Here is a 26,785-nt window from a genome sequence, read left to right on the forward strand (position 1 = left end):
ATAGGATAACAGGTTAAGGATTGTTTGGAATATTCTAAATAAATGTATTTTTTGATTTTTATAAAAAAATAAGTTGGGTTTGAAATGATGTGGTCGAGAGGTAATATAACTTAAATAGGATAGTGACTTTTTAATTTTTTGAATTTTTTAAATGATGCCAAACTTAGACTAAGGCTAGGTTTGGCATAACCTATATAATCCATCTTTTTATCTTTTTATCTTTTTTCCATCACATCATCTCTCTACTTTTCTATACATCTTTTCATAAAAAGACAAAAAGTACACTTTTTTAGGATACTTCAAACCAACCCTAAATGTCAACACTTGCCATACGTTTTTAGGAGTACCAATGCAGACTCATAATATATTTTTAAAATTTATTTCTCTACCATCATTTTTTTTTTCCGTGTAATAATGTCACTTTTCAAATTTTTTATTGACTTTAAGATCAAACTAGTGACCCATCATGTGACGGAGAAATTAATCTGATTTAGATAAGAGAAGAAGTGTTATCAATCCATTTAAAATAAAAAAATAAAAAAAAATAATGCTATATAAATACAATTTTTATGTAAAAAATTCACACAGAAAAGAACAAAATGTCACTCACGCAGTATTTTTTATGCATTTTTCGTACAAATGAATTATTTTTAATTAATAAAAAAGGTGTTGATCTAGCATAGTTAAATGCATGTACATGTATATGTGTGCATGTAATGTATACATGTAATTTTATTAATATACATATTAATTGAATTAATAGTACCTCTAAGTGGAATATAATGTTAAATGTCAAATGTTTACGTACGTGGTGATGGGTGGGGGAAGGTGTGTAGTGGGCATTCGCACATTAAAAAAATGGGCAGTCGCACATTTTAAAAAACAGAACATTTTTGTTTAGGATAAAGAATTATATTTAATTTTTAAGTTTGGTAATGGGGTAAGTAATTAGAATGTTAAAGATAATATTCTCTTATACACTACAGGAAAAAAGGGTTATGGTGGCGTTTTTTTACCGACGTTTTTTTAAACGTCACTGTTATTAACATTTAACGGCGTTTTAAAAACGCCGCATATTCTATTACACAAAACGGCACCGTTTTATAATAGGAAACGCCTCCAAATGCGGTAGCCGCACGCGCCTCGTTTTGTGAAACTTTATTTTGAATCGGAACCCTCTCTAAGCATATTACAGCATATTACACAAAACGAAGATTCAGATCTATCTCTCTCAACATTCAGATCGAAGCGTATTCTTACAAACCATCTTCAAAATGGTTAGTTCTATAAATTCAGATCGAAGATTGAAGCCACACATCTCTCAACATTTTGAAGATTGAAGCCACACATCTCTCTCTCTCAGTGATTTCCAAGACTCAGATCGAAGACTCAGATCGAAGCGATTTCGAGCTCCATCGAAGATTCAGATCGAAGCGATTTTGAGTTCCATCAAAGATTCAGATCAAAGCGATTTCGAATCTCCATCGAAGATTCAGATCGAAGCTACACCGAAGCGATTTTGAAGCTGCACCGGCGAGGTAGCGAGCTCCACCATCTCATTTACAGAGATTCAGTGATTTCCAGAAGCTCAGATCTGAACGATTACTCGTATTTCAAGCTCCGATGGCGGCGAATAGTCTACTTTGTTTCTGAACTTTAATCGGTACTCTCTCTCTCTGTCTTCTCGGTTTGTTCATGTCGACAAATTGTCCTTTCGTTTGACTGCATTTTTACATGCTATTAGTTTGGCTGTAGTTTCTCTCTAGCTCGAAACTGGTGTTTGATTTGGTTGTCTCGTGGAGTTGAATATGTACATTTTGAGTTTTTGATCACATTAGTTCTATAAATTCCATCCCCATTGCATTCAATCATTGGGGAATTTATCTCTTCTTTCCATGCTTTATGATTTTCCACACATTCAGGTCGAGTCATATATAAGAGTACAATAGCACTGTCTTGGTTTGTCAGGCTTACCATTGTAGTGCTGCATCAGTAAGATTTAGATATAGATACTGCTTTTTTTGTTTTTTTTTTTAATTTTAGTTTTTTGTTTTTTTTGTTTTTTTTTTTCTTCATTTTTTCTGGTTTCACCCATCAATCCTGTAAATCCGCAAAACTTACTGAACTTTGTTGACGTATCACACAATAAATCTCAGCATTCATTCATTCAAGTATTTCTTAAATTGTACCGAGTCATGAACATGGCCCAATGGCCCATGGATTGTTGAATCTGTTTAATTTATCCCAGATTAAATAAAATTGCCAAACTGTTGCCAATACTTGAATTCTTTTACTTTGGTTAATATCATCATGTTGCATGATCATTTATTATTATTGTCCCAAATTTCTTTTTTTCATTTTAATGACAAAAGAGTATGGCAGGCATTGGATCATGTCATTGCGGAAGCCAGGCAACACGGAGTTCGGCTGCTACTTAGCTTAGTTAATAACTTGCAGGCATATGGTGGGAAGACTCAATATGTCAAGTGGGCATGGGAAGAAGGTATAGGTTTGAACTCTTTGAATGATTCATTCTTCTTTGATCCATCAATTCGGCATTATTTCAAGAATCATGTCAAGGTAATATTGTGTCTATCTCTTCAGTTTGTTTGGAATCCTTTTTCCCCCTCTTCTTCAATAAAAATCTAATTTATCCTACCAAAAACGTAACTTCTCATGTGGAAATAGGGCCTATTTGGTAATGTCTTTTGTTTTTCTGTTTTTTGTTTTAAAAAATTTTGAAAAATGGAAACAAAAACAAGTTGGTTATTCTTAAAGGTGGCATACCGCAACTTCCCATTTGGGCTTTTCTTGTCAGCCGGGTACAAGAAGATTCCTCCATAAAGCAGAGTACGGTGAACATCTGCTACCATACTGCATGAAGTTGAGCAATTTACTAAAAACTATACGAGTCCCAGAAAGTGAGGAAAATTTACTCGCATCAAAACAATTATATACATACATGCACACACATGTATATAATTGTTTTGATGCGAGTTGTGGATTGGTGTGTGCCGCATTCAATTGGTTTGTGTTGGCTGTATAAATTGACTTTTTGAAAAAATTGTGAATAGGAAAATTGTATGGAAGGACATGGTTGAAATGTGGTTGGGAGGACTTTGTGACTGAAATACTCTCTTTCAATTTGTGATGTAACCACGTATTTGCATATCAAAGCTACTAAGGCCCAAAAAAAAAAAAAACAAAAAAAAAATATATAATCTTTATATGAGTATGTGTGTATATGTTGTTACTTGTTAGTATGAAAGTCTTCAGTATATCGTAACATAACCCTTCTGACATAGGCTCCGATGTACAACAGAGTTTTGGTAGACAACATTCCCCTGACTTTTTAGTGGAGAGGATGATTAGCAACTAAAGATCGATTACTAGTATGGGGATTGCATGTTGACCCTATATGTGTCTTGTGTCAGCAGTGTCTGGAAAGCCATCAACATCTGTTTTTTGAATGTGAGTATTCTAGAGTGATATGGACTAGAATACTTGATAGATTCCGAATAAGAAAAAGCCCTAGGCCTTGGGATCTTGAACTTGGATGGGTTGTGCAACATTTGACTAGGAAATCTTTTTACACTGATGTGTATAAACTGGGTTTTGCAGATACTATTTATCATATTTGGGCTGAAAGAAATGCCAGAATTTTCAGGGGAGGAGTCAGAGATTCTGGGACTGTGTTTCTTGCTCTAGAAAAAGATATCAGAGATTGTTTAAGTTCGTGGAAGCTGATTAAGAATACATATGAGAATCGGTTGACTTGCTTAAACTGGAATGGATCCACTAGGATATTGATAGGCCATAGAATAACTACTAATCAGGTTTGAGTTTAATACGTGTTGTGTAGTTTGGTTGGTTTGTTTTGATTGCTTTTTATACCTATTTTGCGATTTTAGTTGTTGTTTAGAAGGGGTATGCCCCTTTTGTTAGCTGTATTGGCTTTGGTTTTCTGGAATAAGTTTCAATTTACCCCCCCCAAAAAAATAAAACATAGAATTAAACTTTAAAACCATATCAAATAGGGCAAAGAGCCAGCATCCAAAAAAGTATTCCATTTTTTTTTTCAGTACAATGTCTTGGTGTAAACACTTCTATTAATTTTTAATGAGGCAACTAGTGACAACCTCAAAGAGAGAAAGAAGGCAGTTAACGCGCCTTGATGTTCAAGCTGAAAAATCCTTTCTTATTTTTTTTTAGAAGGGTTAGCCCTTTAATATCATGTTAGAGAGGGAAGGCAACTAGATATCTCTGCCAATGTACTGCTCTTATAAGTTATATGTATGGTTTTACTTTAGCATTGAACGATGTCAATGATAAATCACCATAAGCTCTTTAATTGAAGTCTTCATGGCTAATGCTGAGGGAAAAAAATAAAGGTATCTTCTGTTTGGCTCATAATTTATACGTTCTGTTACTGTAGAAGAACATGCTCCTGGCTGTTATGAAAAGGCAAGACTGCGGTTTGCTCATGCAGAAACTCTGCTTCCATTCTCATGTCTGATTGGGCTCTTTCTTGAAGAATCCGGTGAGTGCTTTCATTCTCAATGTTATTTGGCATATATAGTGCATTCAAAGCTTGATTTAAGCATGATATCAACATCTGCATTTATAGGAAAGGACTACATTGTAATCAATGTGTAAAGTTTAGGGATGTAATTGAAACAAATTAAAGATTGAGAACCAATAATGAAATAGATAGTATACTTTTGGAACTATTTATGACCATATGCAAAATTAGTATACTATTTGTGATCCTTTAGAAGCTTATAAAACTATAATTTCCCATGAAAATGTATGAATTGATATAAATTTGTTCAAGGAGAATTTAGAGGATTGAATCGAGACTTGCAATTTGATCTCATGTGTAGGTCATTAGGTCTTGTACTACCTGAAAATGAACCTATGCAAGACATTGGGAGAGCTCTTTTAGGAGCAGATGTAAGATTTTTCAAATTTAGTAAGTTTGTATTTTATTTACGGGAGATTGTTCCTCAAAAATTCATGATCACGTAATTCATTCTCATATTCAATGATAAGCTTGGGACAGGTGGATGTGCCTGTTTATGCAGTAGTAACTGGTGTTAAACCTGCAGAAATAGCTTGGCAAGGTCTAGAAGAGGCCAAAAGGAAGAATATGGATGTGGTCATAGTGGACACAGCTGGAAGACTTCAGGTTATATCAGCTATCTATTTGGGGCTACTTTTAATAAGATCTATTTTTTTAATAAAATAATAATAATTATTATATATGAGGAGGAAGACGAGCGGTTGACTGCCATTGTTGCAGTTATGGGGGAAAGACTATGGGATTCAGTAGCGAAAGTCTCAGGTTCAATTCAGTTTAAATTACATAATAAGAAGAGAAAACTAATGCATTGTCTTTTAAATTAAAGTGATGAAAAATTCAGAAAAACTCATCGTTCTCATTTTTGTAAGGAAGAAGTTTCCAAAAATTCAAAAACAAGTTTTTTTGTTTTTCAGAAAAAGTGAGTTGCTTCCACACAATTTTTCAAAAACCATTTTTTTAAACAGTTCACCAAACAAGTTTTATGTGTTTTTTGAAAAATAAAACAGAAAACAGGAAACAAAAAAATACAGCCAAACATGATTACATGTAAGTGGTAGGTTTTACAGGGAGATTGTTTACTTGTAGGCTTAAGGAGGAGCGGCAAGAGTTGTAGAATGCGATGGATGAACTATCTACGTCCCAATCTTAAGCACGGTCGACTGAGTGCAGAAGAAGAGAGGATCATTCTTCAACTTCACAAGCAATGGGGTAACAAGTAAGGCCCTTTTTTCTACGTCCTTTAAATGCCTCAAGACTCACATAACAGAACCAAATTTACTATGCTACTTAAATTATGCCTATACTTCTATGCCAAACAGTAGCGTCTTATACAAGTTGTCCCAAGTTTTGTTTAAAATATGTTTGTTGTTTACTTCATAGATGGTCAAAAATTGCTCGAAGGTTGCCTGGAAGAACTGATAATGAGATAAAGAACTACTGGAGAAGTCATTTGAGAAAGAATGCACAAGTCCGAGAGCAAGTTAAATTTGCTCTGGGACACACTATCAATATTTGAATAACTAACCAGGCCACCTCAGCCTTTATGTAGTCCAAAAGTAGATGGGTACGGCATCAATTACAACTTATTTTGTGCATTGTAATAGCTCAACTAGATGCATAAAAATGACGTGGAAAACAGGCAGGGAAAACGACAAAGGAAATTTGTTGAGAAGTTCATTTTTAAGGGGTGTGTAGCATTCAGCCAAAAACTTCTCTTAAGGTTTTTGTTGATGATGTTAACTTTTTTTGTTTCCTTACAATAAAGTAACAGGAGTGAATTAATAAAAACCTAAACTTCAGGGAGGTTTCTGTCATTTCAAAAATCTCAAGGGAGGTTTTTCTACCATTTCATTAAAATTCAAGGGAAATTAGTGTAATTGGAAACTAAACCTTAAAAGAGAAGTTTCTGTCATTTTAATAATTTCATAAACTTTAGGGGATGTTGGTGTGATTGAAAATAAAACCTCAAAGAGGTTTTTCTACCATTTCATTAAAATTCAATGCTCTTATCATTCAATGTTTATCAAGTCCTGTTAGAAACACTGTAAGGCGTAAAACTTTTTCCTGGGTTATTTTAAACTGAATGAATACATCATTTCAATTGTTGTTGTCTCTTCACTTCTTGAAGTTGGGGTCCATCATAGATTGGAAGGAACTCTGAATTAGATATTAAACCACCATGATTTCATAATTTGAAGGAAAACAAAATAATTTACATTTTGTTTGTAGAGAACAACATATTTGAGATAGTTTTTTTTTTTTTTTTTCTTTGTAGATACTAATCAAATTATGTTTTTAATTTTTTTTTTTAATTTATACATACGGTGTAGAAATCATATTCATCTATGTTTCTAATTCAAGTAAATTACAATTTGTAGGTAAATTATGCTCTTGGGGCTCTGTATTATCTGTGTAATGGTTCTAACAAGGAAGAGATATTGAAGCCAGAGGTGGTGGATGTCATCAGAAGGTATGCAGCAGCTGGTGCAGTTAGTGTAAGCTTCAGTAATCTAGCTCAGGCATTTCTAGATAAGCACGTTGATGAACACGAGTGACAGATAAATTCTACTTTTTGGTACTAATTCATTCAATGATGTCATTCATATTTGGTATAATTTGTGTCACATTAATATCGTAACTTGACTTCTTTGTTGTTTTAAACACCTTGTAAATATGCAATTGCCTTTGTTAATAGTTATTACCTCTGTTTTCATTGAGAATTACTAGTATTGTACTTTTGTAGTGGTTACTAGTTAGGTTATCGTGCACTGAGCCGCCCTTTACAGTTCTTTTCTGTTAAATATTTCAACTTGGGGTTTAAAAAATTCCCATCAGTGCACGCCCTTTACAGTTCTTTTCTGCTAAATATTTCAACTTGGGTTTTAAAAAATTCCCATGACTGAATTTAGATAAGAATTTAAAAAGAGAAAGTGTGCAAAACGTATGTAAAATATAATTTACATTTTATTCACATTTCACCTTTTTTTTTCTCTTTCGCTGTCCAAATCCCTCTCCATATCCAACTTTAAAATTCTAGTTAATTTTTTTTGTTTATCTGGGAAACTAGGCTTACTGTATTTTGGTTGCATAGCAAGAATTGCAATATCATGTTGTTTTGCTAAATCAAACAGGTGAAGAGCACTTCATTAGAGAACACAAACTCATTCACAACAAAACCTGCTATTTTATTTCAAAAGTGATCTTACACTAAACACAGGAACAGAACACACTAACAAGCACAAACACAAGTCACTAGTCACAAGCCACTCTCAAAATCCAGACAAGGTCACCACTTCTTGTTCCCGTCCCACCACAGATGCCAGGTATGAATTATCTGAATTCCTCACAGAACAATTCGCCCGAATCTCCCCTTCCGTCCCCGTCAACACTGTCAACTGGCCCATCTTTGTCATCGACAACACAAACTTCTAGATTTTCTAGATTTTACAGTGTTTCTAGATTTTCTTATGAAATGAGAAATAAAGCCTTACAGATTGTCACTGTCAAAGAGAAGTAGAGAAATAAAGCCTTACAGTGTTTCTAGATTTTCTTATGAAATGAGGCCAATTTTCCCAAACAGATTTGTTTGAGATTCTTTTTTAGTTTCCTGGAAAGAGCATTGATAAAGAAGTAGAGAAATAACGGTTCAAATCATCCATAGGCTAATGCAACTGTAGAACTTCATATCAGCATCGCTTGTTGCTTCCATTGGCTCTGTAACCATGCATATATCATTTCTTAACCACAACGATGTTCCCTGCTCTGCTTCATTACTTAGATTAGCAAGTATGTCATGAAATATTTGTGTTAAGGAATTTTTTGGAGCAGATTGTTGTTCGCTAAATGAATTACCTGCAGAACCTTCAGAAATCATGGGGAGTAGTGGCACACCAAACGAGCAACAACAGTCTGGAGCATGTAATGTTGCTTTTAATTCATTGCCGACAATACATATAAATGAACAAATAGCACCACAAGAGGTTAGAAGTATGCAAAATCAGCTATTGTTTTCATCTGATTCTGGTGGAAGAATGCTTTTAAAATCATATCCCAAGACAATTGCCTGGAGCATTTTTGTGGGGATGGGTATGCATTGACAACTTTTTACAGCCTTGGGGAAACCGTTTTTGCTCTCCACTTCTACCTGTTGATATCCAAAGGTTGAGATGTCGTGCTCTGTATTATGCTCTCCACTTCTCTCCTTTCTATTGACAATCTTGGGAAGGTTAGAACTTTTGTCTCTCCAGCATTCATCTGCCAAATAAATTTGGAATCTAGTTCCAGTTACAATTGAATTGATCTTACCAAAATTCTGAATGCTCCTTAGAATTTTATTACAAATTTTGGGACTTCCTGTGTTGAATTGATAATGATTATAATCAATGAAACATTTGCCACCATGCATGGTTTTGGATCTATTACTCCATTTGAAATGGAATCACAAAATTTTTGAAATCTCATTAGCATTTAAAACCTTACGAGGTTTGTACAGAATGTTGCTCCGAGTATGATGTAGGTGGTAATTTACTTTTGAGAGGTCTCCTATGGGGATATTCCTGTTAAATTAGGTTCTGAGAATACATGACAGTGAGACCGCAGAAGCTGGTGGAGCGGCTGAGATCCCGTGAGGGAAGATACATTGCTCTTCATCTGAGATATGAGAAAGACATGTTATCTTTCACTGGCTGTATTATAATGTACATCCTGGGTAAATGCAATTTAATTGTCTTGGCTATGTATCTTATTCTTATATTTAAGTTATCAACTTGGCTTTTTTCAGTGATGGTTTTTTTTTTTTTTTTTGTGGTAAATTTGTGATGTCTTTGTACTCTTCAAGTTATGTAATTTTGTATTCTTTCCATATGACTTGAGTTGTACAATTTTGATGGTATAGAAGACAAAAAAGAAAGTATGGGCCTTGCTTAAATTTGATATTGTCTGATATAGGTCTCTCTTTGTATCTCCATAAAAGTAAAGAGTATACTCAGTAATTTTAGTCCTCACTGTCCTCATTGGATGCAGGTCTGGGAGAAGTAGCTCAGCTACGGACCAAGTGTGTGTGTGTGTGTGTACGTCTATGTAGGTTTTTTGTTCATAAATATATATAGAACTCGGATAACAAGTTGAGTTGTGACTAGTTCTCATAATTTTCACATTCATTGTTATTGACCTCGCCAAGGGAATTTCTGATATCTATAAGTTTCCATTTGTCGCAGATTGTTACTTCACCTTGAAGGCATGGAATGCACAGAATGCTGGAGCAGCAGCTCTTCTAGTTGTGAACGACAGAGTTGAACCTTTGATCACCATGGACACCCCAGAAGAAGAGGACACAGCACCAGATTATCAACGACGACTGTGGGCCCAAATGTGATAGTCAGATCGAGTTCGTCAAGAGTTTCAAAGGATTATAATGTTTGATCTTGTTTAATTGGATTATAATGTACTGTATAGTTCCAAATGTATCATCTGTTGCATATAGTTTAGGCTCATCTTTGGATATAGTTGGAAGACAAGTGATATTTTTAATATTATAAGCCATATTAGTGTGCTTTCTATTCCTTTTTAATTTTTTTGGGCAAATTACACTTCTTGACCATTTTGATTTTAATTGATGTATTTAAAGTCTGAACACAAATTGTTTTTATTTTTAGGTGTGCAATGCATTGTTTCTTATTTTTAATTTTGTTTTCAAGCTTAGTTTATTTATTATTTTAATAAACATCAATTATTAGTTCTTAATAATTGTTTGATAGGTATTTTTTTTGGTCAACCGTATACAATTAGCACAATTTAAAAATAAAAAAAAGGTTATGGTGGCGTTTAAAAAACGTCACTATATCCCACCCCAACGGTTAGATTTTTAAAAGTTATAAATGTCTATGACGGCGTTTTCAAAAACGTCGCTAAATGTTGCTGTGACGTCATGGTACAGTTAGGTAGGACATTTGGCGGCGTTTTAATATAACGACGTTTTTCAAACGCCATAAAGCTATAGCGACGGCTGCGTCATCGGCGTTTGGTACTAAACGTCACAAAAAGAATTAGTGACGTTTCTAATACTTTTAGCGGCGTTTTTTAAACGCCGCTAAAAATGAATTTTCCAGCAGTGATAATTGTTGTCAATTTTTTTAGTAAAAAATTAAATAAGTTACGATTATCGAATCGACCTAATTTTTTTTAGATGAAATACGAGTGTCCAACAAAATGAACGGTTCAAATTTTTGAAACGGGAAGATCCCACGGGTCCAAACTGTTGGAAAAATGGTTTAATATAGGCATATTTTTTAGTCCAAATTTGAGTGGGCCCCAAACGTCTTTTGGGGTGGGTCTGAAGAAGTGAAGTGTTCCTTGTTGTGTGGCAAGTCACACGGTGAAGACGGAACGTCAAAACCATTTTTGAGTGAATGGGAAGTTGACATCGTTTTCGGGTTTAATACTAATTTTTAGATAAAATTCTTTTGAATTTTTTCAATAAGAAATTATTGTGGGAATTTAATTTAAATCTAAATTCAAATTTTTGAGTTCCTAAAGTGGTTTCTTAAAGTTTGTCAAATAGATTAATATTTATATTTCTAACAGGTTTTATTAAATCTATTATATTATTGGCTTTATTTGATTAAACTAGTCTAATAATTTAATAATATTTATATTCCAACAGTTTAGATTTAAGTACACCTACGGCTACTTCTTCCAATTTGTTTGAATTATAACCATTCCTGTACAACGGCAAAATCTGTTACAGATCTGTTTAATTTTTGAATCAAACCTGTTCACTTCTGATTGCACCTGTTCGGGGCTAAGGATTTTTGCCTATATATACTACCATGATTCTAGTAGTCTTGGGTCGGAAAAAAAAAAAATCAGTCGAAATAATCAGAAAAATTTAGTCTGAAATTTTTGTCTCTTTGTTGTTCATTTTGTTCTAGTACATTTATTCTTCATATATTAGTTTTAGAATAAATATTCAGAGAGTTAGATCACAGGTTTGGTTCGCCGAACAATTTGTTTTGGAATGCTACTACAAATTGGTTAAGATCATTGTATCCTGGGAGATAGACGCCACTCAACCGTAAGCACCATAGCGGGGTGAATATGTCTTAAGGACAGAGTGTCACACACTCGACTTGGTCTTTATTTATTTATTCGGTTCAACAAAATAAATTCTATAAGTTTTATTTTGTTTTGTTTGAATTTGTATCCATTTATTTTATTTACACAGAAGATTGTTCTAACAATCTTAAGACAGATTCGAATTATTCTATTTACAGAATTTTTCGTTTGTTTCCTTTTCTCTTTCTTCTTTTAAGAAAATTATTTTCTGTGGATTTACAAAATAATATTCTGGTTGGAAAAACAAATAGTGATTATATGCTATTTGACAGATAGTAGTAATATACTATCTCTTTTATTTGACAACAACTAGTAGTACGATACTGGTGTCATTAATAATTCAGAATATATTTTTGTAGAATTTTTTCAGAAATTAATTTTGGGTTTTAGAAATTTTTTCTGAGTTTTCATTATTTAAAATTCTGTTTTAGTATTTTAATTTGAAGTGCTACAGAAATTAATTTTCTGTGTGGAATTAATTTGGTTGAATAAAATTTTATTTTATTTCCAAATTAATTGAAAAAATAAAAGTTATATTCTTATTTCTTTTATTTTACAGAATTTAATTTCCTATGTGGAATTAATTTGGTTGAATAAAATTTTATTTTATTTCCAAACTAATTGAAAAATAAAAGTTATATTTTTATTTCTTTTATTTTACAGAATTTAATTTCTTGTGTGGAATTAATTTGGTTGAATAAAATTTTATTTTATTTCCAAATTAATTAGAAAATAAAAGTTACATTCTTGTTTCTTTTATTTTTTACAGAATTTAATTCTGTGAATTTGGTTTAATTTTCTATGTAGTATAAATTCTAATTATAATTTTGTGTTATAATTTAGAATTGATGGCTACTGAAACAAATGCCCAAACAAGTACTACTGTGGTGGCTGCGTTTGCACCAACCCCCTCTCCTGTGGTGACAGTACCAATAAATCATGAAGAAAAGCCAGAGAAGTTCTCAAGAACTGACTTTAAAAGATGGCAACAGAAAATATTGTTCTATCTTACAACTCTGAACCTAGCTCGTTTCCTCCGTGAAGATGCTCTTATCCTGAAAGAGGATGAAACCGACCGGTAAGTGGTTGCTGCGGTTGATGCTTAGAAACATGCCGATTTCCTTTGCCGGAATTACATCTTGAACGGACTTGACAACACATTATACAACGTCTACAGTCCAATCAAGACAGCAAAGGAACTTTGGGAATCATTGGAGAAAAAGTACAAAACGGAAGATGTCGGCTCAAAGAAATTTGTGGTTGGCAGATTCTTGGATTTTGTAAGGGTTGATTCAAAAACTATGATTAGCCAAGCTCAAGATTTCCAACTCATTCTGCATGACATTCACGCAGAAGGCATGTCTCTCAGTGAATCCTTCCAAGTTGCAGCCTTAATTGAAAAATTACCAAAAGGCTGGAAGGAATTCAAGAACTACCTCAAACACAAGCGCAAAGAAATTTCTATGGACGAATTAATTGTGCATTTAAGAATTGAGGAGGACAACTGCAATTCTAAAAAGCAGGCTGGTAAGCATCCTATGGAGTCTAAGGAAAATGTGGTGGAACATGCTTCAAAACCAAGAAACGAAAGTCTTCTGGAGAAAGTATATCACAAGGCTCTAAAGGGGGGGATAATAAAAGTACAAGTTTAATGGCAAATGTTACATCTGTGACAAAGATGGACATCAGGCCAAAGATTGCCGTAGCAAAGGCAAAAGTAAAAGAAGAACAAGCAAAAAGCCTGCTCAAGCCCATATGACTGAAGTGGACAAGATTTCCAATGGTGTAGATGACATCAATCTTTCTGCAGTTGTTTCCGAGGCAAATCTTGTCGGAAATCCTAAAGAATGGTGGGTGGACACTGGTGCTATTTGCCATATTTGTGCCGATAAAAAGATATTCACATCTTATTCTACAGTGGACAATGGTGAACAACTTTTTATGGGCAACTCCTCAACTTCCAAAGTTGAAGGACAAGGAAAGATTGTACTTAAGATGACATCTGGAAAGGAACTCACTCTCAACAATGTGCTGCATGTACTGGACATTCGCAAGAATCTTGTTTCCGGATTTTTGTTGAGTAAGAATGGGTTTTGGCTAGTATTTGAGAGTGATAAATTTGTACTTACTAAAAATGGGATGTATGTAGGAAAATGTTATATGTCTGATGGCCTTTTCAAGTTAATTGTAATGACCGTTGTACCCTCAGTTATTAATAATACTACATCTTCTTCTTACTTGCTTGAGTCTTCAAATTTATGGTATGGTAGACTAGGATATGTTAATTATGGATTTTTGCGTAGATTAATTAATATGGAATGTTTACCTAAATTTGACATTGATTCAAATCATAAATGTGAAATTTGTGTTGAGATAAAATTATCTAAAACTCCTTTTCATTCAATTGAAAGAAGTACGGAACCACTTGAATTAATTCATAGTGACATTTGTGATTTTAAATCAATTCAAACTAGAGGTGGAAAAAAATATTTTATCACTTTTATAGATGACTATACTAGATATAGTTATGTTTATTTAATTCGAACCAAGGATGAAGCTTTGGAAACTTTCATTCAATTTAAGAATGAAGTTGAAAATCAACTTGGTAAGAAAATCAAGAAACTTAGAAGTGATAGAGGTAGTGAATATGAATCACCTTTTGGTGAATTTTGTAAAGAACATGGAATAATTCATCAAACCACCGCTCCTTACTCACCTCAGCAAAATGGAATTGCTGAAAGGAAAAATAGGACTTTAAAAGAAATGATGAATGCTATGTTAATAAGTTCTGGATTACCTCAGAACTTGTGGGGGGAAGCAATACTTTCTGCTAATTATATACTTAATAAAGTACCCCGAAAGAAAATGAATCAAACACCTTATGAATTATGGCATGGAAGAGTACCATCCTACAAATACTTAAAAGTGTGAGGGTGTTTGGCTAAAGTGGCTATTCCTAGTCCTAAAAAGACTAAGATAGGTCCTAAGACCATTGATTGCATTTTCATTGGTTATGCTAAGAATAGTAGTGCATAGCGGTTTTTGATTCATAAATCAGAACATTCGGAAATGCATGTAAATACTATTATTGAGTCTCGGAATGCATCATTCTTTGAACATGTATTTCCAAATAAGACTGGGCAGGAAACTAGTAACAATAAAAGATCTCATGATGCTATTACTAGTAAGGATCAAGAACATGATCAAGAACAAGAGTTAGATCAAAATGAGGAAGAGGAACCTAGGCGTAGTAAACGTGCTAGAACCTCAAAATCTTTTTGTCCAGATTTCTTAACATTTTTGTTAGAAAATGAGCCTTTAACTTTTAAAGAGGCTATGTCCAGTCCTGCAGCTCCTTTATGGAAAGAAGCTGTCAACAGTGAAGTTGAATCCATCTTGCAAAATCACACTTGGGAATTAGTGGACTTGCCACCGGGTTGTAAACCTCTTGGATACAAGTGGATTTTCAAAAGGAAAATGAAAGCGGATGGATCAATTGACAAATACAAGGCAAGACTTGTGGTCAAAGATTTTAGACAAAAGAAGGTCTTGATTACTTTGACACATACTCACCAGTTACTAGAATAACATCTATTAGAATGCTAATTGCCATTGCCTCTCTATACAATCTAGAAATTCATCAGATGGATGTGAAAACCGCTTTCTTAAATGGTGAGTTAAATGAAGAAATTTACATGGAACAACCAGAAGGTTTTTCTGTTACAGGAAAAGAAAAAAAAGTGTGTAAATTGGTTAAATCATTATATGGTTTAAAACAAGCGCCAAAGCAATGGCATGAGAAATTTAACAAGGCAATGATATCAAATGGATTTAAAATTAATGAGTATGACAAATGTGTTTATACTAAAAACACTAACAAAGGTTATGCTATTGTATGTCTTTATGTAGATGATATGCTCATCATAGGTAGTAATAATGACATGATTAAAACTACTAAGAAAATGTTGAATAAACATTTTGACATGAAGGACATGGGCGTTGCTGATGTAATTCTTGGTATGAAAATTACCAAAACATCAGAAGGATATGCTTTGTCACAATCTCATTACATTGAGAAAATACTTGACAAATTTAGCAAAGATGATGATCATCTTGCTTGAACACCTATAGATGTTAATTTGTATCTTTCTAAGAATGTACAGGAAAGTATTTCTCAATTAGAGTATGCCCAAATTATTGGAAGCTTAATGTACTTGATGAACTGCACTCGCTCAGATATAGCTTATGCAGTAAGTAAATTAAGTAGATATACGAGTAATCCAGGAGTAGAACACTGGAAAGCAATTATAAGGGTTCTAAGATATCTCCGATTCACTCGTAACATTGGGCTAAATTATACTAGAAATCCAGCAGTACTTGAAGGATACTGTGATGCAAATTAGATATCGGTTACTAGAGACTTGAAGTCCACCGGTGGGTATGTCTTTACTCTTGGTGGTGGCGGCTGTATCTTGGAAGTCATCCAAACAGACTTGTATTGCTAGGTCTACTATGGAATCTGAATTCATAGCCTTAGACAAAGTAGGGGAAGAGGCAGAATGGCTTCGCCACTTCCTTGAAGATATTCCAATATGGCCAAAACTGAAGCCTACTATATGCATACATTGTGATAGTCAATCAGCTATAGGTAGAGCACAGAGTCATATATATAACGGTAAGTCACGACACATTCGTCGTCGACATAACACCGTGAGACAACTACTCTCTAATGGAATTATTTCCATAGAATATGTTAAGTCTAAAGACAACATAGCAGATCCACTAACCAAAGGGTTAGCAAGAGAGTTAGTTGAGAATTCATCGAGGGGAATGGGACTTAAGCCTATTAAATAAAAGTTACCACAACGGCAACCCAACCTAGTTGACTGGAGATCCCAAGATCTAGGTTCAAAGGGACAACCGAGTTGTAAATGACTCAGAAGGATCACTGGGGAGTCTAACTCCTACCCATTTCTATGATGAAATAGTGATGTCTGCAGCGTTTTAGGTTAAACTTTTAATGATTCTTATATCTAGGTAAACCTAGTGGAGTATGGCAGGATACTCTTCATAAGAATCACCTATATGAGTGTGAACTGGGCCGGTTCTATGAGATTTGTGGAGGGCTACAATTCTCTAAAGCACTCATGAAAGACCAAGTTGTTCAGGGCCAAAATGAACACAATAGTGAGAACTAAACAGTGTCTGGGGATATATTGTGTGAGTTCTATTGTCTTGGTTTACACAAACGGCTGAACAGTTTAAGACATCATGTTCACTGGTTAGCTAGTAAATCCGATAGTGTCTCGCAAAGGAAGGTTCAAAGCCAAAAGCTACCTATCCTTTGCAGAATATTTTCAATTTCTATATTCTCTGTATTTAGATCATGTTGTTGCATTTTCTCTCCGTCAAATTCCATTCATATGGGAGATTGTTAGAAAAATGGTTTAATATAAGCATATTTTTTAGCCCAAATTTGAGTTGGCCCCAAACGTCTTTTGGGGTGGGTTCGAAGAAGTGAAGTGTTCCTTGTTGCGTGGCAAGTCACACAGTGAAGACGGAATGTCAAAACCATTTTTGAGTGAATAAGAAGTTGACATTGTTTTCGGGTTTAACATTAATTTTTAGATAAAATTCTTTTGAATTTTTTTAATAAGAAATTATTGTGGGAATTTAATTTAAATCTAAATTCAAATTTTTGGATTCCTAAAGTGGTTTCCTAAAGTTTGTCAAATAGATTAATATTTATATTCCTAACAAGTTTTATTAAATCTATTATACTATTGGCTTTATTTGATTAAACTAGTCTAATAGTTTAATAATATTTATATTCCAACAGTTTAGATTTAAATACACCTACATCTACTTCTTCCAATTTGTTTGAATTATAACCGTTCCTGTACAACGGCAGAATCTGTTACAGATCTGTTTGATTTTTGAATCAAACCTGTTCACTTCTGATTGCACCTGTTTGGGGCTAAGGATTTTTGCTTATATATACTGCCATGATTCCAGCAGTCTTGGGTCGGAAAAAAAAAATCAGTCAAAATAATCTGAAAAATTCAGTCTGAAATTTTTGTCTCTTTGTTGTCCATTTTGTTCTAGTACATTTATTCTTCATATATTAGTTTTAGAATAAATATCCAGAGTATTAGATTACAGGTTTGGTTCGCCGAATAATTTGTTTTGGAGTGCTACTACAAATTGGTTAAGATCATTGTATCCTGGGAGATAGACGCCACTCCACCGTAAGCACCGTAGCAGGGCGAATCTGTCTTAAGGACAGAGTGTCACACACTCGACTTGGTCTTTATTTATTTATTCGGTTCAACAAAATAAATTCTGTAAGTTTTATTTTGTTTTGTTTGAATTTGTATCCATTTATTTTATTTACACAGAAGATTGTTCTAACAATCTTAAGACATATTCGAATTATTCTGTTTACAGAATTTTTCGTTTGTTTCCTTTTCTCTTTCTTCTTTTAAGAAAATTATTTTCTGTGGATTTACAAAATAATATTCTTGTTGGAAAAATAAATAGTGATTATATGCTATTTGACAGATAGTAGTAATATACTATCTCTTTTCTTTGACAACAACTAGTAGTACGATACTGGTGTCATTAACAATTCAGAATATATTTTTGTGGAATTTTTTCAGAAAAAAACTGAATTAAAATTTTTAAAAATATGAAAATAACCTGTATTAAATGAAAAATAACTAAAAAAAACCGATAATTACATAATAATATAAATACATACATAAACAAAAGTTGGCACATAATGAAAATTCATAATGTTGTTCCATTCATAACAATACATAAATAAAAATTCATAACAATAAAAATTATCCCACTACATAATGTCGCATAATACATACATAATGTTGTTCAGAAATCTAAATAACGTAAATCAAAACCAAAAGTTTTCGTCATGATTACAAAAACAAAAGTTGGTCATAATCTTTACACGCCCGCATTCTACAAGAAGCAAACTGTTACTCAGGAAATATCTGAAAATAACAAAATAAAAATAATTAATGACAATATAATGGTGTTAATATTTTAATTATAGAAAAACATAAAAAATTAACTACTATATAATTACAAAGCTAGTTTAGTAAATAATTTTGGCTAGACAGAAATCCAGCCCTAACTCCCAAACCGGAAACCTAATTGGAGTCCTGTCTTCTCCCACAAGTCTCTCGTGCCTAGGCGGTCGTGTGTGCCAAGTTTCGTGCTAAACTGACGTCGTTTGGTGATTTTGGGGGGTCAACACCTCGAATTCAAGTTTCTTAAGGAACTAGTTTGCCTAAAGTGAAATCTGGCTCTAACTCCCAATCCGGGAACCCGATTGGAGTCCTGTCTTCTCCCACAAGTCTCTCGTGCCTAGGCGGTTGTGTGTGCCAAGTTTCGTGCTAAACCGACGCCGTTTGGTGATTTTGGGGTGTTAACACCTCGAATTCAAGTTTCTTAAGGAACTAGTTTGCCTAAAGTGAAATCCGGCTCTAACTCCCAATTCGGGAACCCGATTCTAGTCCCGTCTTCTCCCACAAGTCTCTTGTGCTTAGGCGGTCATGTGTGCCAAGTTTCGTGATAAACCAACGTTGTTTGGTGATTTTGGGGCGTCAACACCTCGAATTCATGTTTCTTAAGGAACTAGTTTGCCTAGACCGAAATCCGGCTCTAACTCCCCAACCGGGAACCCGATTCGAGTCTCGTCTTCTCTCACAAGTCTCTCGTGCTTAGGCGGTCGTGTGTGCCAAGTTTTGTGCTAAACCGACGTTGTTTGGTGATTTTGGGGTGTCAACACCTCGAATTCAAGTTTCTTAAGGAACTAGTTTGCCTAGACCGAAATCCGGCTATAACTCCCAAACTGGGAACCTGATTCGAGTCCCATCTTCTCCCACAAGTCTCTCGTGCCTAGGCGGTCGTGTGTGCCAAGTTTCGTGCTAAATCCGGCTTTAACTCTCAATCTAGGAACCCGATTTGAGTCGCGTCTTCTCCCACAAGTCTCTTAACTTAGAATGTAAAGAATGCAAAGATACATTTTAGCTTAGAATGCAAAGACACATTTTATACCTGATCTTTTGGTGGTGGTGTATATGGATTCTCGTCTTCTGCAGATTCCCTAAATGCCCGGTGGCCACTCGATGCATCAGGAACCTACGATAGTCAATGCATAATGTGTTAATCATATTCGAATTTTATACATAATGTTGTGTGAAAATTGAACTAACAAACAATTTAATTTATATCGAACCTGTCTGTTGAAATCCACACTCGCCCCCTGTGACACAAAGGCCATCATCTCAGCTCTCATCTGCTGTAAATGTGTAGAGAACTCTGCTCGCAGCTCCTTCCTCAACTCATCCCTTAGTTCCGCACAAACCTGCTGGGTGATCTGAATAATAGTCGATGGCTGGGGTGTTAACTATGATGGCCCAGCACAATCTTTATACACCGCTCTTCGAGGCACAATTCTCCCGTATGTGCGACAATATCCATGTCCGTTATGACCTATCAACTCATGGAAAATGGCATTCCTAGCCTCCAAAGTCCGACAATCCTCAGGTAGCATAGAGAGTTGACGATTAAACTCATCCTGTATTGAATAAGACGTACAAGTATATGCCAAATTAAGATAGTTGACACACAAAAAATAAAAAATAAACTTTAAATACAATCAAAGGTGTTTGCAAACTACCAAGGTCTGGATAACCTCTGGGTCATCTGCTCTACGTGTCATAAGCCAAACATTCATCTTATCAGTAGACTCCCCCTTATTAGTCATCTACATTTTTTTTTAGAAATATGAAAATTAGAATCCAAATAATTTGCAAATATGCAATGTTTGTTTATATACAAAAATAAAACAATAAAATATAAACCTCATGTCGTATCTGAGCGAAAGTAGTACGCCCTGTGGTATGAGCTATGCCGTGAGCTCGCTGATTTTTAGCGTTCCTAGTTGCAATTTTCTATAACAGGTTCAACAAATGTAAGTATATAAATATGATTTGTACTTATTTGTATACCTCAGCATCGGAAGTACGCCAATACTCCACAAGTTCTTCCCACTAGCTTGGCACAATGTGCAAAGGAACATCATTCTTCAGATTAGGATCAGAACTTCTAGGCTTGAAATACTTAGCTTTAATCTTGTTTTTGTGATCCTTCCATATGCTGTTGTCGTTTTTCATGCAGATTGGCTTGTACTCCTCTAGACATATATTCAAATTGTCCTATAAAACACAATTTCAAAGTTTAAATGATAATAACACAATTTTGGAATTCGAATTTTTGGACAAAAATATACTTTTACCTTCACATCCTTCCAGATAGCATCAACAATATCATCAGGAACATTGTTCTAGTCAAGAAAAGTAAGAGGAACAATGTTACCATTCCGCATAATAATGCCAAGTTGAGTAGTTAAGTTAGACACGTTATCCCCTATTGGGCAGTAATTTTCATCAAATTGTATGTCCAGCTTTATACCAGTACCCCACTCCCTAATGCCCTTGGCATATCCTCTACCACGCCTAGTCGAGGTTGATGAAGAACTAACATGACCTGTGAGATACAATAACAATAAACAATATGCAATGATAATAAACAAATGCAAATTTAAATAATGTGAATACAAATCGAATTCTTAAGAAGTCGAAGGGTCTGCAAAATACAATGAGAATAAACAAGTTATATATAATGAGAATAAATAAATGCATGTTTAAATAATTTTTATACAAATCAAAACAAATTTGTATACCTGTGGATGGCTCATAAGCTGATGACTCTAGTCGGGATGATAGCTGCTGTGGTGCCACTGATGGTGGACGCACCGATGGTAGGCGTGGAGGCTGAGTACATGGTAGCTGCTGTGGTGCCACTGATGGTGGTCGATACAGTGGTACTAATGGCCCCTCTAATTGTGTTCTCTGGGATGCCTCCTCTAATGGTGGTGCCAGCAATAGTGGTCGCTGCGGTGACTGGTCAGATGGTGGTGGCACTAATGGCCCCTCTGATGGTGGCCGATGTGATGCCTCCTCTGATGGTGGTGCTACTGATGTCATGTTATGTAGCACATCAGACATCATGCGTCGGGGATGATCAGGCTTCATCTTCCTTCCCATAATAATCTGCAAGCAATATAACATTAATTGACATTAGAAACATAGACAATGGTTTGTCATCAACTATAATATGACATTAATTGAACTAATACAATTACAAAGACAAAGTAAATTAAGAAACTAATGATTAACTACAACCTTGGCCTTAATTGAATTACTGATATTGATTAAATATCAGCCTATTTGAACATCAACTGTTTCCACTTCTGCGGCTTCCCTCACCCAACCAACTTCTTCATCACGAAGCATTATATTTTCTTCCAATTGTTGGCTCATATATGGCTCGATTTGTGGATTAGTCGAACTCCTATCAAATAAACCTCTTTGAGACATCTTCACCACCACTTGCCAGTCTGGTTGTAATGGGTCTGCAACATACCAAACTTGCTCTGCTTGGGACGCCAAGATGAAAGGTTCATTGGTAATTCGATCATCTCGGTACAACAAATGATTGAAGTTCACCAACGTGAAATTGAAGACATCTTCTTTTTTTCCGTGAATGTTCATGTTTCTTCTCATTAGAATATCGAATCTCAACAATATCTGTCAATTGTCCATAATAGTACACAGACCCCACATGAGGATTTTTGTCTTTCCGACTCGCATAACTTATGGTATCTACCTTCAAAGCTACACCACAATTTTGTGTGGCTCGACGATCATCCATGACCTTTACTCGATACCGAAACCCATTCAGTATATACCCGTTGAACCTCCTTGCCAGGTTATGAGGACCATTTGCCAATAAAATAATCTCTTCAGAAAATATGACATCAGTAGTCCTTCGCAAAGTTTGGACCTATTTAAAACAAAAATGCAAAATTTAAAATGCAGTTCGACTTAAGTAACTAGAATCTATAGACTTAAATACATACATGTTCCTTGAACCAAATGTGAAAAGTTTCAAAATGTTCACACCGAAGCTGATGATCATCGACACGAGGCATTTTGAGCTTAAATACTTCAAGGTGTTTGTTGTGTAGATTGAAAATTTATCAATACAAAAAATTTGGTTGAAAATTCAATAAAACATAATAAAATATTGAGTGAGTGACTTAACCTACTTTATGTATGGTTGAACCGCGCTTGTATTGAATAAGATGTACCGATGAGCTTGTACCTAAGAAGTATTATCAAGATAAAAGCTTGTGTTTTCACCAATAGCATGACCCAGATTATCAGCACCACTATAGTTCCTCACGGGTCGACTAGATTTGGTTTCCACATCATTGAGATATTGTGTACAAAAATTCATGCATTCTTCCATAAGATATCCTTTAGCAATTGATCCTTCAGGATGAGCTCTATTACGCACGTATTGCTTCAAAGTAAGAAGATACCTCTCAATTGGATACATCCATCAAAATTGAATCGCTCCATCCAACAATGCTTCATCAGCTAGATGTATAGGCAAGTGCTCCATTATATCAAAAAACTCGGAGGAAATATTTTCTCTAGATGACAAAGTTTTAGAGCTATACGATCTTGAATATATTGCAAATTCGTTGCACGATTCATTTTAGAACACAATTGTCTAAAGAAATTGCTCAATGCAATCAAGGGTTCAATTACATTCTTCGGTAACGATCTTCGAATAGCCAATGGAATAAGTTGTTGCATTAGAATATGACTATCGTGGCTCTTAAGACCCCCAATACTTCTATCATGTGAGCGCACACGACGTGATATATTGGATGAATACCCGTCGGGAACTCTTACTTCCTTTAACACTTTCAAGAACAAATCTTTCTCATCCTTGGTCATCGTGAATTGTGCTGGTGGTAAATAGGCTTTATTTGACCCTCTTAACTGCAAATGTAGGGGTTTTCTAATATTCATATCTTGTAAATCACGCCGAGCATTAACACCATCCTTTGATTTTCCTGTAACCCCTAATATTGTCCACAACACATTGTCACAAACATTCTTCTCTATATGCATCATATCGAGGTTGTGTCTTATTAGATTGTGCTCCCAATATGGCAGTTCATAAAAGATACTCTTTTTCTTCCAGCTATGGGTGTGATGTCCAGCTTTCTCCTTCTTTACCTGTCTCATATGCCTCTCCTTAAGGTCATCCCTCTTGTATTGGGTTAAAATACCCTCAGATTCTAATTGTAGCAACATCTCAATTCCAAACAACAATTTTGTTTTGAGTCTGACTTCCCGACTACCATCAAATGATACTTTATCCTTCCGGAATTTATGGCCAGTAGGTAAAAATCTGCGATGACCCAAGTATGATTGTTTCCTATTATGCTTCAACCAACACGATGTAGTTTCTTTATTGCAACAAAGACATGCATATTCACCTTTAGTGCTCCATCCTGACAAGTTTGCGTATGCAGGAAAATCACTAATTGTCCACAGTAAAGATGCATGCATTTGAAACATTTGATTTGTTGATGCATCAAATGTTGACACACCCTCATTCCATAGTTCTTTCAACTCCTCAATCGATGGTTGCATATACACATCAATGTTGTCACCAGGTCCTTTCGGGCCGTCTATAAGCACGAATAACATTAGAAATGGTTGCTTCATGCACATCCATGGCGGCAAGTTGTATGGAATGAGCACAACAAGCCAAGTGCTATGAACTATGTATCATCGTCTTGAATGGGTTAAAACCATTAGATGCTAAGCCGAGCCTTACACTTCGGCAATTATTACTAAAGTCAATATTCCGACAATCAAAATCTTTCCATGCAAGGGAGTCGACAGGATGCCTAAAGACACCATCATCAGTTCATTCCTCTACATGCCATCTCTTTAACTTGGCCGTCTTGGATGACATAAACAACCTCTGCAACCTTGGCTTTAAAGGAAAATACCTCATCTGTTTTGCAGCTATTCGTTTGCCACCTTTGTTAGAACCATTTGAACCACCATCACCATTTGATTTTCATCTAGAACTGTTGCATATGACACATTTATCAAGATTGGCGTCCTCGTTTCGAAACAACATGCAACTGTTGGGACATGCATCCCACGTCTCATACGTGAAGCCCAAATCTGTTGTGACCTTTTGAGCTTTATAATATGAGTCCGGGAGTTTCACACCCAACGGGAACGCCTCATTCAATAACTCAAGAAACATGTCAACATACTTGTCTGTCCACTGATTAAACACCTTCAAATGTAGAAGTCGAACAATGAATGACAAAGATGTGAACTTCTGACAACCCGGATACAATTCACTTTGTGCATCTCGAAGAAGTTTGAAATACTTTGTAGTCTCTCACTACAAGAAATTGCATTTTTCGTAACGCAACAAAATATGTTGCTAAAAGGAAAAATTCATCGGCAAAGAGTTTTGCCGACACACAAAGCTACGTTGGCAACTCGTAGGCAAAAGTGAGTCGGCAAAAGTTTTTGCCGACGAAATTATCAATGCGTTGGTAAAAGTAATGCCTTTAGCGACGAACATAGTCGTTGGTAAAAAGCCTTCATCCATCGTCGGCAATTTACCTTGCGTCGGTAAAAGTCATTCAAATATGATGATTGTGTGGCACTTTTCGCGACACAAATTTGCATGGGCAAAAAATATACTTTTAGCAACAAAATATGCGTCGGCAAAAGTAAACTTTTGGCGACACATTTACGTCGGTAAATGTTGTCATTTGCCTACGATTTGTTTGTCGATAAAACTTCACTTTTGGCAACGACAAATTAGCATTAGCAAAAAATATACTTTTAGCAACACAATATGAGTGGGCAAAAGTAAACTTTTGACAACACATTTACAACGGTAAATATTGCCATTTGCCGACAATTTGTTTGCCGATAAAGGTTTACTTTTGGCAACAACAAATTGGCATTAGCAAAAAATACACTTCTAACAACACAATATGAGTGGGCAAAAATAAACTTTTGGCGACACATTTACCAACAAAAATGATTGAAAATAATTTATATATTTTATAAGATTTACAGATTTACAAGAGGCATCCCTCAGGCACCACTATTACAAACTAATAACATTGATATGAAATCACCTAAAGTTGATGGGCAAGCAAACAAACCACTAGTGATATTGCTTTCAGAAGCAATGTATAAAACCTGAAAGGGTAAAGTCACTAAAATACCCAAATATATCCAAATGGTGAACCCACATTAGAAACAACAGATAACAAAATGAAAACATGAAACTAACAAAGACAGGAAAAACGGCGTGAAAATCACCCACAAACTTATCCAGCAAGCCAAAATCTAGTAGCAGCCGCCTCACAGCAACATTGCAACAGCAACAGCCCAGCAAGCATCAGCCATGGGGGCGGCAATAGCAGCAAACCAACAGTTGCAGCAGACCAGCAACTGCAGCAGACCAACAAGCAACAGTCATCAGCCACCAGCAAAAAGGAGGATCTTGTAGCAATCTGTATTGATCAATGACAAGTTTAAAACAAAGTCCATTAGCTTTTTTATTGATCTAGTTGCAGTCTGTGTGTGTGTGTGTGTGTGTGTGTGTGAGTGTTAAGCATTACTATAGTAGGCTTAAAATGACACGATTCAAGTGCAGAAAACAAACCACATCAATATATTGTAAACTACATACTTCTCAAGCAAATCCTAACAAATTGGGCACTTACAAAAACCTAAGGAAAAAGGAATCAATTTCCTCTATTGTGCCAAATTCAATGTATCAAAGAAAAACAATAATAGATAAACTGTCACTCCCGCACGACCAAGAAAAATAATTAAAAAAGAAAAAGAAATAATTATTTTAGAGAAGATATTTCAGAAGAAAGCTTTCTAGCTGTCAAACCATAAGCACCTGTTTCTGGAACGGGGAAGGAAGGGAGTTTCGCGTGGATCAGCTATGCTAAATAAGAATGGTAAGTTTAATAAAAACATTTAAATGAAATTCTACCAACAAACGCCAAGGTAGTCAAGGTTCGTAAAGTTCCATTACAAATTATGAAATACGAATCAATTCAATTCATTCTTCACCAGC

General features: G+C 35.0%; 1 non-coding gene across 2 annotated transcripts; it reads left to right on the top strand.

Moving 5' to 3' along the window:
* Window positions 1–984: 984 nt before the first annotated feature.
* Window positions 985–10,265, top strand: LOC114268720 (uncharacterized). 2 transcript variants are annotated; one of them, XR_014364976.1, is made up of 4 exons: window positions 985–1,663; window positions 2,383–2,503; window positions 6,961–7,157; window positions 8,441–10,265. It is a non-coding gene; the product is annotated as an uncharacterized LOC114268720 (transcript). The 2 variants fall into 2 exon arrangements; XR_014364977.1 differs by lacking the exons at window positions 985–1,663; window positions 2,383–2,503 and adding an exon at window positions 6,208–6,626.
* The last annotated feature ends 16,520 nt before the right edge of the window (window positions 10,266–26,785 follow it).

Source organism: Camellia sinensis, chromosome 3 (assembly GCF_055761805.1).
Source record: "Camellia sinensis isolate YWXY chromosome 3, ASM5576180v1, whole genome shotgun sequence".
In the NCBI taxonomy this organism is placed as follows: Eukaryota; Viridiplantae; Streptophyta; class Magnoliopsida; order Ericales; family Theaceae; genus Camellia; species Camellia sinensis.